Consider the following 15719-nt stretch of genomic DNA (forward strand, 5'->3'; position numbering starts at 1 on the left):
CCACCGTGAAGACTGATGCAAAGTAACTATTCAGTTCCTCTGCCATTGCTTTGTTTCCTATTATTACTTCTCCAGCCTCATTTTCATTTAAAATTGAATCAAGCCGTGATTGTGGCTCTGGACCCAACAATTCGGACATTTCCGGTTAATCCCTTCACTTGAGCTGTACTAATACTGAAACCATTCCACTCTCTGCTCTGTCATAGCTGCCATCTCCCCAGGGAAAGAAAATACAGGGCGAAGAAACCACAGATAAGTCAACACCGACCACGCAATAGGTGTGAAACACGACTCAGAAATCAAAGTTTAAGTTTATTTATTAGTGTCACAAGTAGGCTTACATTAACACTGCAATGAAGTTACTGTGGAAATCCTCCAGTCGCCACGCTCCGGCACCTGCTCGGACACACTGAGGTAGAATTTAGCATGGTCAATGCACATAACCAGTACGTCTTTCGGACTGTGGGAGGAAACCAGAGCACCCGGAGGAAACTCACGCAGACACGGAGAGAATGTGTAGACTCCGCACAGACAGTGACCCAAGCCAAGAATCAAACCTGGGTTCCTGGCGCTGTGGGGTAGCAGTGCTAACCACTGTGCCACCACCTCTGTTAATTCCTGTAAATAGAAAGTAGATATGGGGAGGTGGTAGCCTAGTGGTATTATCGCTAAACTATTAATCCAGAAACTCAGCTCATATTCTGAGGACCCAGGTTTTGAATCCTGTCATGGCAGATGGTGGAATTTGAATTGAATAAAATATATCTGGATTTAAGAATCGACTGATGGCCATGAAATCATGTCAAGTGTCAGAAAAACCCATCTGGTTCACTAATGTTCTTTAGGGAAGGAAATCTGCCGTCCTTACCTGGTCTGACCTGTGTGTGACTCCAGAGCCACAGCAATTGACTCTCAACTGCCCTCCAAGGGTAACTAGGGATGGGCAATAAATGCTGGCCAGCCAGCGATGCCCATGTCCCACGAATGAATAAAAAAAACACTGCAGAGAATTACTTCAGGCTGATGTTCCCAAACAGAAAAAAAAAATCATTATCATTAATCTTGGTGAAATCCTGCCCAGGTTAAATTACCAATCATAACAATGGGTCAAACCCTCTTCCCCTAAGGCGCAGGTCTAACAGCATTGGAAAGGTTATACTTACTTTTCACACACTGTGAGCTCTCCTCTGACAACCCAGTGGTTCAAAAACAACAATTGAAATAAATCAATTAACAGGAAGTGCACGCACTTGTATGTAGAACGTGGCTATTTCATGCATATTAAAGATGATGTCAGTCTGCTGGTCTCCTGGTTCTGTGTCCAAGGCACTCCCTAGCTCGCTCCCTCTATTTTTTCACAGCAGTCTTGAAGGAGTCTCATAAAAAAACAGAAGGAAAAAGAATTGTGTGCCTGCTGGGAGGTTTAGGAGAACTAAAAACAAGCATGCTCATTACTGTTAATATATAATCTTTAAGGCAAAGTATGTCTGTGGATTTTACCAGTAAAAGTCATATTTATAAGCTCTAGAGACTGGTGAAGTAGGGCCCTTTATGGTGCAAATTACTGTAGCTCTGATGTGCGTTCAGTTGGTGCATGAAGAAAAATTAAATGATACAACATTTTCCACAGTGTTACAAGCAGATTATCTCATTGGACTGCGCCACTTAAACAACAATAACTTGTGGCTGATTTTCCCAGCAGAGGATGAAGGTATAGGAAACAGTCTTGGGATTTACACAATAGCACAAACAATTCATGGAACTTTCTGCAGGAAGTGAGTCACGTCGTAATTAGTTACACTTGTGGTCTTTCTTTTCTGCTGTGGCTTCAGAAGGATTACTTGGCTGAACTGTTCTTTTAGCACAACTACTACGTGACAGGTAATTAAAGCCAAGAAACAGCAGTGTTTCTTACGTAAAAAGCCTCGCTTGCAGTGCTGTTTATGCAGCGGTCCAAGCATCAACAAAATAACAAGGAGCATATTAGCGCAGAGAATAAGGAAATGCTGTGAACACAACTCCATTAGGATCTGGAAATAGGTTGGCTGGAGACCAGCCACTCTGATGATATCACAATGTGTTTGAAGATTGTTGAAAACACACCACAGAAGGAATTAAACCGAGATTTTCACCTGAAAGGGGGGAGTATTTGGTGAAACACTATCTCCAGCTGTTCACGCCCCATTGCCACTATCACTGAAGACAGAGAATTTGGCGCTCAGCCAAATCTCCGTTCACTGCAGCTGGATGGGGGAATCCCAACTGCAAGCGAAGTTGGGGATTTTATACCAGGCGCCCGAAGACCGGAAATTCCCACCTGAGGTCAACGGACCTTTGAATGATCTGTCAAATTCCCATGGCGGGCAGGATGGGGTAACTCCATCCAATGTATTTGAGGAACACAGAACGGAAAGAATCACAGCTTGCTTTCAACTGGAGCGGCACAGTGGTTAGCACTGTTGCCTCACAGCGCCAGGGACACAGGTTCGATTCTCGGCTTGGGTCACTGTCTGTGTGGTGTTTGCACATTCTCCCCGTGTCTGCATGGGTTTCCTTTGGTTTCCTCCCACAGTTTGAAAGACATGCTGGTTAGGTGCATTGACCCGAACAGGTGCCAGAGTGTGGTGACTCTGGGAATTTCACAGTAACTTCATTGCAGTGTTAATGTAAGTGTTACTTGTGACTAATAAATAAATAAACTTTATAAACTTAAGCGTTTCAAATCCTCAAGCCCAGGAATTTGGAAATCGCAGGGTTCATTTACCAACACAGTTTTTAAAAATTATTTTAACTTTTAAATTCGACGCTCTTTCCTAATTGCCCTTGAACTGAGTGGCTTGCCAGGCTATTGCAGTGAAGAGTGAACTGCATTGCTGTGGCTCTGGGCTCACATGTAGGCCAGAGAAGTTCAGCAGATTTCATTCTCTAAAGGATATGGTGGTCACCTATTACTGCAACTAGATAGTTCAGGTTTATTCAATTTTCAACCCATGTCCCCAGAGCAGTACCCGGGGCTCTGGATAACTTGCCCCGTGACATTATCACTCTGCTCCCATCTCCCCTGAGATGGGTTCAACATCAATAAATCACTTAACCATTTGGGTTTAAGTCTACACACTGAGGAAATGTCTGAAGGAGCCCACGTGTTTGTTTGTGCAGTGCTTTAAAACCACTTGTGTATGAGTCACAGACTACCATAGAGAGTGTATCGTCTTCAAGAGTCTCTGCAGTGAAGATCCTAAACTCAGGCATAGCCCCCTTAACACAAGGCATGCTTGATGTTCTGGAGGTCTTTGGTTTCCAATCTTACAGAATTTTGTCTCCTCTGCCTTCACCATGCATTAGCGCATAAAGTAATGGAAACTTTGGCAAGTGTCAAGATGGCTGGCATTCATGGTCCCAATTCTGTACCTTATTTTTCTTTCTTATTCATTCATGTGATGGGTTTCTACAACAATCAGTTCATTAGACACTTAATTCCAGATTCTTTGACTTAATTCAAATTTCACCATCCGCCATGGTGGGATTCGAACCCAGATCCCCATTTCGATACTGCACTAAGATACTAGTCAAATGGAGACACCACTATCCTAGCACCTCCCTAAATCTGTAGTATCATGGAATTACATCTCCTGTCGTTCACAAAGAGGGCAGCACGGGACTATCTTGCAGTAGGCCTACATGTAGGATGTCACCATGACTAACTGGCAGTGCCATGTGTTTGCTACATGATCCGTGATTTCATGTGACAAAGTTTAGCCTGTCAAGTGTTCCATGTTTACTACCTACCCAAGCCCCCTCAAACCCCTTACATTTCTCTCATTGAATCTTAGACAGGGCACACATTCATGATGTAACGTACATTTAAAGCTTCGTCATACTCATATCTTCCATGCTTCCCAACTCAATCCTTTATAAAATAGCCTAACTGTATAATGCACTGCCCCTCACTGACTCCCAGATGCCAAGCAGGTAACTGTCTGCACTTCTTTAACTTCCAGCATCCAAATCTGACTTTTCTGCTGATACAGTAAGATGGCATTTCCAGGCACAATTTCAATCTGGAAGAAGACTGACCTGATTAACAGTACTTAGTAAATAGAAACATAGAAACTAGAAACAGGAGTAGGCCGTTCGGCCCTTCGAGCCTGTTCTGCCATTCATTTTGATCATGGCTGATAATCAAAATCCGATACTCTGATCCCCTTTCCGCCATATCCCTCCATCCATTTAGCCCCAAGAGCTATATCTAATTTCTCCTTGAAATCACACAATGCTTTGGCCTCAACTAAATTCTGTGGTAGTGAATTCCACACATAGAATCCCTACAGTGCAGAAGGAGGCCATTCAGCCCTTTGATTCTGCACCAACAACAATCCCAGAGAAAGAAACCAGGGAGTGTAGAATGTAGTGTTACAGTCATAGCTAGAGTGTAGAGAAAGATCAACTTAATGCAAGGTAGGTCCATTCAAAAGTCTGACAGCAGCAGGGAAGAAGCTGTTCTTGAGTCGGTTGGTACGTGACCTCAGACTTTTGTATCTTTTTCCCGAAGGAAGAAGGTGGAAGAGAGAATGTCCGGGGTGTGTGGGGTCCTTAATTATGCTGGTTGCTTTTCCGAGGCAGTGGGAAGTGTAGACAGAGTCAATGGATGGGAGGCTGGTTTGCGTAATGGATTGGGCTACATTCGCAACCTTTTGTAGTTCCTTGCAGTCTTGGGCAGAGCAGGAGTCATACCAAGCTGTGATACAACCAGAAAGAGTGCTTTCTATGGTGCATCTGTAAAGGTTATTGAGAGTTGTAGCTGACATGCCAAATTTCCTTTGTCTTCTGAGAAAGTAGAGGCATTGGTGGGCTTTCTTAACTATAGTGGTTGGCATGGGGGGGATCAGGACAGGTTGTTGGTGATCTGGACACTTAAAATCTTGAAGCTCTTGACCCTTTCTACTTCATCCCCATTGATGTAGACAGGGGCATGTTCTCCTTTACGCTTCCTGAAGTCGATGACAATCTCCTTCGTTTTGTTGACATTGAGGGAGAGATTATTGTCACCGCACCAGTTCACCAGATTCTCTGTCTCACTCCTGTACTCTGTCTCGTCATTGTTTGAGAATCAGGTGAATGAGGTTCGTGCCTGGTTTCTCACCTCCCCTCATCTTACTGGCTCTATTCTGCCAGCGAAATTGGCTCCAACCCAGAAAGAGCACAAAGCCAATTTAAATATTTATGACATGTTTAGCATGCGCAATGACACCCAAGAGCTCAGCAACCAGCTTACCTGCGAGATTAGGCAGCAAGGGACACTGCCCAGCCCTGCCCCTGACCACCTGGGGGTCTTCAATGGCCTCCGGTTCCACTGGTGAGGCCATCACATCTGGTCGCCATTGGTGGGGACCATATCTGATCCTCGCTGGTGAGGATTTCGACCGACGAGGGGGAAGAACAAGGGAACCCAGACGATTGCGTCCATACTCACTAATTATATTGAAATTTGCTAATGCGCTTTATCAGTGTGAAACTGATTTCACTGGCAAAACAGAGCCGGTAAGATCGTGAGAGGTGAGGAATGGGGAGCGAAGCCAATTTTTCAGCTCTCGCCCGATCATACCGGCCCACCTCACCAATCAACCAGCAGGATGAGCCAGTAAGGTCAAATTTTTTTCAGTAAGATCACGCTCTTTGCCACTTTTTGGGAACATTCCGCCCATAATCAGCAAAATTAAGTTGCAAAACATATTCCAATGACCACCAGGTCTTGCTGCTTCCTAATGCCTGATGTGCAACTACACCGAGCAACACATAAGTCCAAAGTTCACAGATGTGTGGGTTAGGTGGATTGGCCATGCTAAATTGCCCCTTGGTGTCAGGGGGAATTAACAGGGTAAATATATGGGGTTATGTGAGTCGGGCCTAGGTGGGATTGTGGTCGCTGCAGACTCGATGGGCCGAATGGCCTCCTTCTACACTGTCGGGTTCTATGATTCCATAAGCTGGAATTTTGCCGGCACAGCAAGTGAATGGCATTACATTAACGCTTAGTCACAGACTTCCCTTGAGCTTTGACACTTAAGATTGTAGTTATTAGGAATTAAAAACAGCCAGCTCCCTCGACAGGTGGTTGAGGACCTGTATGAGTAGAACAGGCAAAGCACGACCATAATTCTCCGGTCTTGTCCGCCCCTTCACCGCTGCCAACGAGAAAGAAGACTTTGACACTCAGCCCTGAAATCTCCATTCATTGCAGCGGGACTGGAGAATCGCAGCCACGGGAGATGTCGGAGAATTCTGGCCCATGTGTATCTTCAATCGGTTAGATTGAAGAATCCTTACTGAGCAGCGCAGAGTGCAAACTAGGAAGTGCAAATTAGAATAGTTAACTCAATAGCAAATATGTACAGAAAGAAATCCTCTGTGGTAACGTAATGGTGGGACAGCATTAACTGCTTCAGGATGGGACTCACGCTCCCTCCCACCACAAGGAGCCACTAGCCAATCAGATTGGCCAGCAGCTCTGAAGTCCCAGTAGGGGCAGCTGGGAGTGTTGGTTACTGTTTGAATGGCAGGAAGTCCCCCCCGCCCCCCCATGCTAAGAAACCCAAGTAAGTCCAAGGTCAGTGGTCTCAGCGAAGGGGGTGAAGGGGGTGCAGGGCTGGGTTCAAGAAGCTGGGGGGGGGGGGGGAGTGGTTGTTGGGGGGGGGGAGGGTGGCTGGGTCGGGGTGGAGTGGGGAGTGTTAGGGCGGATGTGACCTGTGGGTTGTCTCTGATGGGCTCAGGAGACCTGCATAGGAGATCCCTTAACACTGCCTGATGCCAACAAATGCAACTAAAGTTCCTATACGTCTTGGGCCTCCACCTGCCATGGGTATGATACCGGTGGGGCGGGGGGGGCGGGGGTCCTGGGGAGAGGTGGAGGCCCTTCAGTGATCATTAATTGATTACCTACAGGCCTCAATAAGCCCAAGGGCAGACGAGTGGGCAGCAGGATGCCCCCCCCACCTCCCCTCCCAGACAGATTGGGGCAGCCTAGCAGGTGGCAGGGGGAAAGGTGGAATTTACGTGCTCCATGCCCCTCCCCCACCCCACCTACAAACCCGCCAGTGGGGAGCGTAAGATCTAGTTCATCAAAACAGAAGTAGGCCATTTAGCCCCTTGAGCCCGCTCTGCCATTCAGTGATAATATTGCTAATCTGAGATCTTGCTCGAGATATTCAGGGTAACTCTCTCCACTTCATACTCTCCATGGGCCTGAATACTAAGTGGCTCGGCGACATACTGTATATAATGAAGCGCATTGAGGAACAGGGCAACTTCCTGATCTCCGTACTTAACTGTACGTTCTCCTTAATAACAGTAATACTGACAGTCTCACCAGTGTAAAATCTGGGTCATCATTCGCCCCTGATGTCTCCTGTAAGGTTTGTAAAATGTATTCTGATTTGTGCAGTCCTCGTGTGACCTCTAGTGGTAAGCCCTGCACATTGTAACGAAACTTCACATGATTTGGACGGGTCGACATTTCTTTAGGGTAGATCACATCCTCATTTTATCATTATCCATTAATAGAACGCTATAATGATGAGTGTTTAATACATTAACAACCATGTGATTGATCATACCACATGGGGAACAGTCAGCAACCTGCAGAAACTGTGCCACCATACACTTTCTAGAGTATTGCTGTCTATATATCCACAAGATATACACTAGTTTACACACAGAACACTCCCTCTGCCACCTTGCAGGCATCAAATCACTTTATTGTTAATATTTCTGTGCTGTTTTGCTTCTGTCATCTGATGAGCTAAAACCACACTGCCTGTTGCTACATGGAATATAGAGAAACAGGGGAATTGCATGTACTTTAAAAGCAGAGGCTTCCTCCAGCTGCCAAAATATCACAGCAGAACACGGGGTTGTGACTATTGTGGGCAGTTTTACATGGGAACTGAACCGCTGCTCATTGTCAGCTGGTGGCTGCCCAGTGTACACCAGTACAATGGGTGTTAGGGAGAAATAAATCTGTTGCTAATATAGTCCTCTGATTTCTGTGCCAATTGCTGCTCAGACAGTGACTGGACACTGTCCGTGCTGAGTCATTTACCACTTCCTTAGTTCATTGAGTAATTTATTGAGTAATTTATTGAGTAATAAAATCCCGTTTTTTTTCCCAAATATATATTGCATCTTGCAGTTATGTGTATTGAATTTTAATAACTTTGCCTCGGTCTTTCCTGCAGTTATTTGACTGGATCAACAGCCTCAACCTCCCCCTTCCCCCTAATTATCATTTGCGAATCGAGTCATAGGGGGCGATCTTACCAAAAACATTACAAGTGCCAAACGAGCACGAAAACAGGAGAGATTTGTGCTGTTTATTTGGGCGAGTTAAAAACAGAATCTTGCCTCACTCTGCCAAAAAAATGAAGCCAAATCTGTTTCTCGGCAGCAGGGGGAGGGGGCGGGGCCTAGCTCACTGAAAACAGGCAGATAGCAGCAGAGGGCACCATTGCGCATGTGCAGATCTCTGAACACAGAGACCTGATAGTCACTGCATCCCTCAGCCATAGCTGGCCTTTACGGCTGATTTCCACCCCCCCCCCCCCCACCCCGCTACCGCAGGACTCTGTGGCCAATCACCCCCTTGCCTGGACCTATCCTCCGCCACATAGGTCGATCGCCCCACCGCTATCACAGGGCTCTGCGGCCAAAACCCCCCTCCTGACACCCCCCTCCCCGGACCAGCCGATTGCCAATTGCAGAGTGGCAGTGCCCCCCTTCCCCTCCCCCATTGCTGTTGCAGAGTGGCAGTGGCTGATCTCGCCAGATATCTGGTGCCGGTAAGATCACGAGAGGCAAGAAATCAGGTGCAAATCAGGTGCAAATCAGGCTCTCTTGTGATCTTACTGGCTCACCCTGCCCATCGGCCGGCAGGTGAAGAGGTAAAATCATGGCCATACAGTCATACAGTGCAGAAAAGGCCCTTTGACCTAATTGAAGATGCAATCACACAGCTCAAGAGGGCTCATAGGATATGTGTTTTTAATCTCATGGGATGTGGGTGTCACTGGCAAGATAGCTGCCCATCCCTAATTGTCCATGATTTGGATGGCTTGCTCGGCCATTCCTGTGTGTCTGGAGTCACATGGAGGCCATATCAGGAAAGTCTGGCAGATTCCCTACCCTAAAGCGTATGAGTGAAGCAGATAGGTCTTTACAACAACCACTGAGGCCAGCTTTCACATTCAGATTTGTTTTTAATTGAACTTAAATTCCATCAGCCGCTGTGGTGGGATTTGAACCAGCGTCCCTATATGTTGTATTTATGGACAGCTTTCACTTAAATGGACTTACCATGCCCATTTAATGCTAAAGCGACAGTTCTGGATTAATATTTGATGGCAGGGGGACTAGTTGGGGTAGATGCATGGAGTTATGGGAATAGGGCCTGTGTGGGATTGTAGCCGGTGCAGACGCGATGAGCTGAACAGCCTCCTTCTGCCCTGTAGGATTCCTAAGATTCTATGACAAAAATCATAAAATCTACAGTACAGAAGGAGGCCACCCGGCCCATCGAGTCTGCACCGACAACAATCCCACACAGGCCCTGTCCCTGTAGCCCCACATATTCACCCTCCTAGTCCCTCTAACACTAAGGGGCAATTTAGCATGGCCAATCCACCTAACCCACACATGTTTGGAGTGTGGGAGGAAGCCAGAACACCCAAAAGAAACCCACACAGACACAGGGAGAACGTGCAGACTCCACACAGACAGTGACCCAAACCGGGAATCGAACTCGGGTACCTGGAGCTGTGAGGCAGCAGTGCTTAACCACCGTGCCACCAAGCCGCACAGGTAGTTGAGTAGCATGTAAAATTATTTATCTACCTGCCACCTCCCTTCTTCCTGGACCTGAGCTTAGCCACAGAGAAGCCCCTGAATCCAACGATTACCTCAGCCTTCCCAGCTATCCCTGTATACTTCCAGCTTAGTAAGAAGTCTAACAATGCCAGCTTAAAGTCCAACAGGTTTATTTGGTAGCAAATGCCACTCGCTTTCGGAGCGCTGCTCCTTCGTCAGGTGGAGTGGAGAAACGCTCACAAACAGGGCATACAGAGACACAAACTCAATTTACAGAATAATGATTGGAATGCAGTCTTTACAGATAATCAAGTCTTAAAGGTACACAAGACTAAAGGTGTACAAAAAGGTATACATGACAAGATACTTCCAGCTTATCCATGACAGATATTTATTCTGGTCCATTTCGAAACCTCCACTCCAGAAACAAGTTCCTAAATGAGCTTCAGTTAAGTCTGTGTGTGTGCTTGGAGGGGATGTTTATAGATTTTGGCTGACAAAAAAAATATTCAATCCCTCCTTTATTTCAACCAAATGCTAAAATCTATACTCCAATTTCAGTGAGAAATTGAGTTGAGATTTTATGGATGGGATCAGAATCATTCTGAGTGGAAAACCAAGGACAGAGGATATTTATACTGGACAGTAAGGGGTATGAAATTATCTCACCACGTCTAACTATAAACAGCCAAATAAGTAATTTAGAAGGGACTCCCACTATTCTGCCATCATTACTTTTTGCACTGTAATTAACTTCAAATTCCCCAGGCCATTAAACAGCAGCATCCAATTGATTTGTCCTTGTGAATCACCCAGCCCTCCTCGAACATCTGTATCTGTCATTCTCAGTTGAAAGTAGCATTGCATTTGGCTGCAATGCCTCAGGAATTATACATCAAGTTTAAATCCATAATTGTGTTAATTTTCTGATGCTAGTAGACAACGTTCCCTCTCATTTTCTTTCAGTGTGTGTGTGGGTAATTTATTTAACCGCTACCCCAGAGCAGCCAGGCACTCACAGGGTTGATTTGTGTGCAGCCTGTGTGCAATATTCGAGTTGGAGTATTGTGTGCAGTTTTGGTGTCCTTATCTGAGGAAGGATGTTCCTGCTATAGAGGGAGTAAAGAGAAGGTTGACCAGGCTGATTCCTGGGATGGCAGGTCTGTCAATCAAAGAAAACAAAGAACAAAGAAAAGTACAGCACAGGATTAGGCCCTTCAGCCCTTCAAGCCTGTGCTGATCATGATGCCCTAACTAACTTAAAATAAAAACCTTCTACTCTTACTCGGTCCACATAGGTCGATCGCCCCAATTCATGTACCCACCCAGATATCCTTCAAATGTTGCTAATGTGCCTGCTTCCACCGCCTCCTCTGGCAGCGCGTTCCAGGCACCCACTACTCTCTACGTGAAAAACATCCCCTGCACATCTCCCTTAAACATTCCCCTCTCCCCCCTTGAACCTGTGCCCCTTTGTAATTGACACTTCCACCCTAGGAAAAACGCTCTGACAATCGACTCTGTCTATGCCTCTCATAATTTTGTAGACCTCTATCAGGTCTCCCCGCAGCCTCCGTCTTTCCAGTGAAAACAATACTAGTTTATCCAACCCCTCCTCATAACCAACACCCTTGAGGCCAGGCAACATCCTGGCGAACCTTCTTTGCATTCTCTCCAAAGCTTCCATGTCCTCTGATAGTGTGGTGACCAGAACTACACACAATACTCCAAATGCGGCCTAACCAAGGTTTTATATGGCCGCAACATGATTTCCCATGAAATCGTGCTGATGAAGGCAAGTGTGCCATATACATTCTTAATCACTTTGGCCACCTGCGTTGCCACTTTTAAGGAACTGTGGACCTGCACACCCAGATCCCTCTGTATGTTCATGTTCCTAAGGGTTCTGCCATTTACAGTATAATTCATACTTAAATTTGATCCTCCAAAATCCATCACCTCACGTTTGTGTGGATTAAATTCCATCTGCCATTTCTGTGCTCGAGTCTCCAATCTATCTATATCCTGTTGTATCGTCGGACAATTCCCGGCACTATCAGCAACTCCACCAATCTTCGTGTCATCTGCCAACTTACTAATCAGAGCACCCACATTTTCCTCCAGATCATTTATATATACTACAAACAAAGGTCCCAGCACTGATCGCTGTGGAACACGACTAGCTGCAGATCTCCATTCTGAAAAACACCCTTCCACCCCTACTCTGTCTTCTATAGTTCAAATGTGGAGATGCCGGCGTTCATAGAAATCATAGAAACCCTACAGTACAGAAAGAGTCTGCACCGACCACAATCCCACCCAGACCCTACCCCCATATCCCTACATATTTACCCACTAATCCCTCCAACCTACGCATCTCAGGACACTGAGGGGCAATTTAGCATGGCCAATCAACCTAACCCGCACATCTTTGGACTGTGGGAGGAAACCGGAGCACCCGGAGTAAACCCACGCAGACACGAGGAGAATGTGCAAACTCCACACAGACAGTGACCCAAGCCGGGAATCGAACCCAGGTCCTTGGAGCTGTGAAGCAGCAGTGCTAACCACTGTGCTACCATGCCGCCCTGGACTGGGGTGAACACAGTAAGAAGTCTCACAACACCAGGTTAAAGTCCAACAGGTTTATTTGGTAGCAAATACCATAAGCTTTCGGAGCGCTGCTCCTTCGTCAGATGGAGTGGAAATGTGCTCTCAAACAGTGCACAGAGACACAACATCAAGTTACAGAATACTGATTAGAATGTGAATCCCTAAAGCCAGCCAGGTCTTAAAGGTACAGACAATGTGGGTGGAGGGAGCATTAAACCCAGGTTAAAGAGATGTGTATTGTCTCCAGACAGAACAGCTAGTGAGATTCTGCAAGCTCAGGAGGCAAGCTGTGGGGGTTACTGATAATGTGACATAAATCCAACATCCCGGTTTAGGCCGTCCTCATGTGGGGACAGTCCTTTCCTGCAGCGTATCAGGTAGACAATGTTGGCCGAGTTGCAAGAGTAGGTACCGTGTACCTGGTGGATGGTGTTCTCACGTGAGATGATGGCATCCGTGTCGATGATCCGGCACGTTTTGCAGAGGTTGCTGTGGCAGGGTTGTGTGGCACCGCACCGACCTCCTCAGAAGACAAACACGGGACACGGTGGACAGAGTACCCTTTGTCGTCCAGTACTTCCCCGGAGCGGAGAAGCTACGGCATCTCCTCCGGAGCCTTCAACATGTCATTGATGAAGACGAACATCTCGCCAAGGCCATCCCCACACCCCCACTTCTTGCCTTCAAACAACCACGCAACCTCAAACAGACTATTGCCCGCAGCAAACTACCCAGCCTTCAGGAGAACAACGACCACGACACCACACAACCCTGCCTGTGGGGGAGCACTTCAGCAGTCACGGGCATTCAGCCTTGGATCTTCAGGTAAGCGTTCTCCAAGGTGGCCTTCACGACACACAACAGCGCAGAGTCGCTGAGCAGAAACTGATAGCCAAGTTCCACACACATGAGGACGGCCTAAACCGGGATGTTGGATTTATGTCACATTATCAGTAACCCCCACAGCTTGCCTCCTGAGCTTGCAGAATCTCACTAGCTGTTCTGTCTGGAGACAATACACATCTCTTTAACCTGGGTTTAATGCTCCCTCCACCCTCATTGTCTGTACCTTTAAGACCTGGCTGGCTTTAGGGATTCGCATTCTAATCAGTATTCTGTAACTTGATGTTGTGTCTCTGTGTACTGTTTGAGAGCACATTTCCACTCCATCTGACGAAGGAGCAGCGCTCCGAAAGCTTATGGTATTTGCTACCAAATAAACCTGTTGGACTTTAACCTGGTGTTGTGAGACTTCTTACTCTATTCTATAGTTCAAGCCAGTTCTGTATCTACCTAGCCAGCCCACCCTGAATCCCATGTGATTTTTTTTGTACCAGTCTGCCATATATGATCTTGACAAACGCCTTATTAAAGTCCACATAAACTATATCCACAACCTTCCCTCATCAATTATTTTTGTCACCTCTTCAAAAAAACTTAATCAATTTGGTGAAACGTGACCTTTCCTGTACAAAACCTTGCTGCCTGTCACTAACTAGTCAATTTTCTTCCAAATGTGCATATAAGGATAGACATGCCATATGAGGAGAGACTAAAACAGTGAGGATTATATTCATTGGAGTTTAGAAGAGTGAGAGGGGATCTCATATCAGGAATTATAAAATTCTAACAGCGTTAGTTAGACAGGGTAGATTCAGAAAGAATGTTCCCAATGGTGGGGGAGTCCAGAAACTAGGGGTCATAGTTTGAGGATAAGGAGTAAACCTTTTAGAACTGAGATGAGGAGAAATTTCTCCACCCAGAGGGTGGTGAATTCATGACTACTGGAAGTAGTTGAGACCAAAATGTGTGTGATTTCAAGAAGAAATTAGATATAATTCTTGGGACAAAAGAAATCAAAGGATAGGTAGGGAAGGCAGGAACAGAATATAGAAACATAGAAACTAGAAGCAGGAACAGGCCATTCGACCCTTTGAGCCTGCTCTGCCATTCATTAAGATCATCAAATTCAATATCCTACCCCACAATACCCTACAATTGGGCAATCCAATGACTTTGCTCAAGGGTTCACAGGGACCATATTCTCACTGATTAGAACCCATACCTTCCCCAGGCCCTCATGCTTTCCTATTAAATACTATATAAAAATCTCAACTCAGCTTGCTCCCTTATTACTAGATATGTTTAATAACTCATTATCCCATGGTTCTCTGTCCCCAGCACTAACTCAAGCTTCCATCTCGCTTTCATGCAAAAAACAGAGACCCTGAGGAATGTGGCTCATATCGGGCTATCTCTCTCTGTTAAACGCTGATGGAAAGCTGTTTGCTAAGGTATTGGCATGCTGTTTGGAGCCTTGTCTTCTCGGTCTAATATCTGATGATCAATCTGGCTTTGACAAGGGTCGCCAATTATTCTCAAACGTACATCGGCTTCTTGGCATTACACTTTCTGCAACTGCCTTGACCGACCCGGAAATTGTTGTCTTCTAAACCTCGCCTCTCGCCTGAGGTGTGGTGATCCTCAGGTTAAATCATCACCAGTCAGCTCTCCCCCTCAAAGTGGAGAGCAGCCTATGGTCATCTGGGACTCTGCTGAAAACAAGTCTACCTGTACTTTCAGCCTACCTCCCTACTTCCTTGACATCGGGGCATATTCACAACTATTTTGAGTTGTCAGTTTTTGGGCAATGCTGCAAACATTGTGTATTCAGACTTACTAAGGCTGAAAACCAGTAAATGCTGAAGTAGCAGCTTCAGCAGAGAGTCAATCGTCATCTCCAGAGAGAACAGCGAACTTTATTAACCTTTCGGTGTTTTGTTGTGCAAATAAGATGACGTTAAACTGGGGGATCAGCAGGACCTTAGCTGGGAGTCATTGCATTTGGCTCCTCATTCCCCACCCTTCCTGATCCCAACCGATGCCAGCTTTCTCTACCAGTGCCAGCTGCATGCCTGGGTCATACAACAATTTGCTCTTGGCTGTGGCAGTAAGAGTCATGAGAGGTGGCAGGACAAAGGCAGCAGTCACAAGCAGATGGATCACGACAGGGAGAGCGGTCATTGAAATGCTCACTTCCCACAGATGCCTGTGGTTTTTATTAGCTTATTGCATTTTACTTTGTGTGCAGCATTCACGGCATTGGGCCACTCTAGATCACAATGTAAACTCTACCCCGCGGAAATGGCCTGCTGTAAAACAGATTACGGAGCAGTGTGACTGGCAGCAGCTCACAATGTTCACACTGTGCTACTCCTGACATTTCTCTGCTTCAATAGACGTGACAT

General features: G+C 46.1%; 1 protein-coding gene across 1 annotated transcript in view; it reads right to left on the bottom strand.

Moving 5' to 3' along the window:
- The window catches only part of jcada (junctional cadherin 5 associated a), a 322299-nt gene extending 321079 nt beyond the window's left edge, over nucleotides 1-1220 (bottom strand). The window contains exon 1 of the mRNA XM_078233554.1: nucleotides 1164-1220. The gene's annotated coding sequence lies outside the window, so the exon portion shown is untranslated. The remainder of the gene's footprint in view (nucleotides 1-1163) is intronic.
- Between the last annotated feature and the right edge of the window lie 14499 nt (nucleotides 1221-15719).

This window comes from Mustelus asterias, chromosome 2 (genome assembly GCF_964213995.1).
Source record: "Mustelus asterias chromosome 2, sMusAst1.hap1.1, whole genome shotgun sequence".
Classification (NCBI taxonomy): domain Eukaryota; kingdom Metazoa; phylum Chordata; class Chondrichthyes; order Carcharhiniformes; family Triakidae; genus Mustelus; species Mustelus asterias.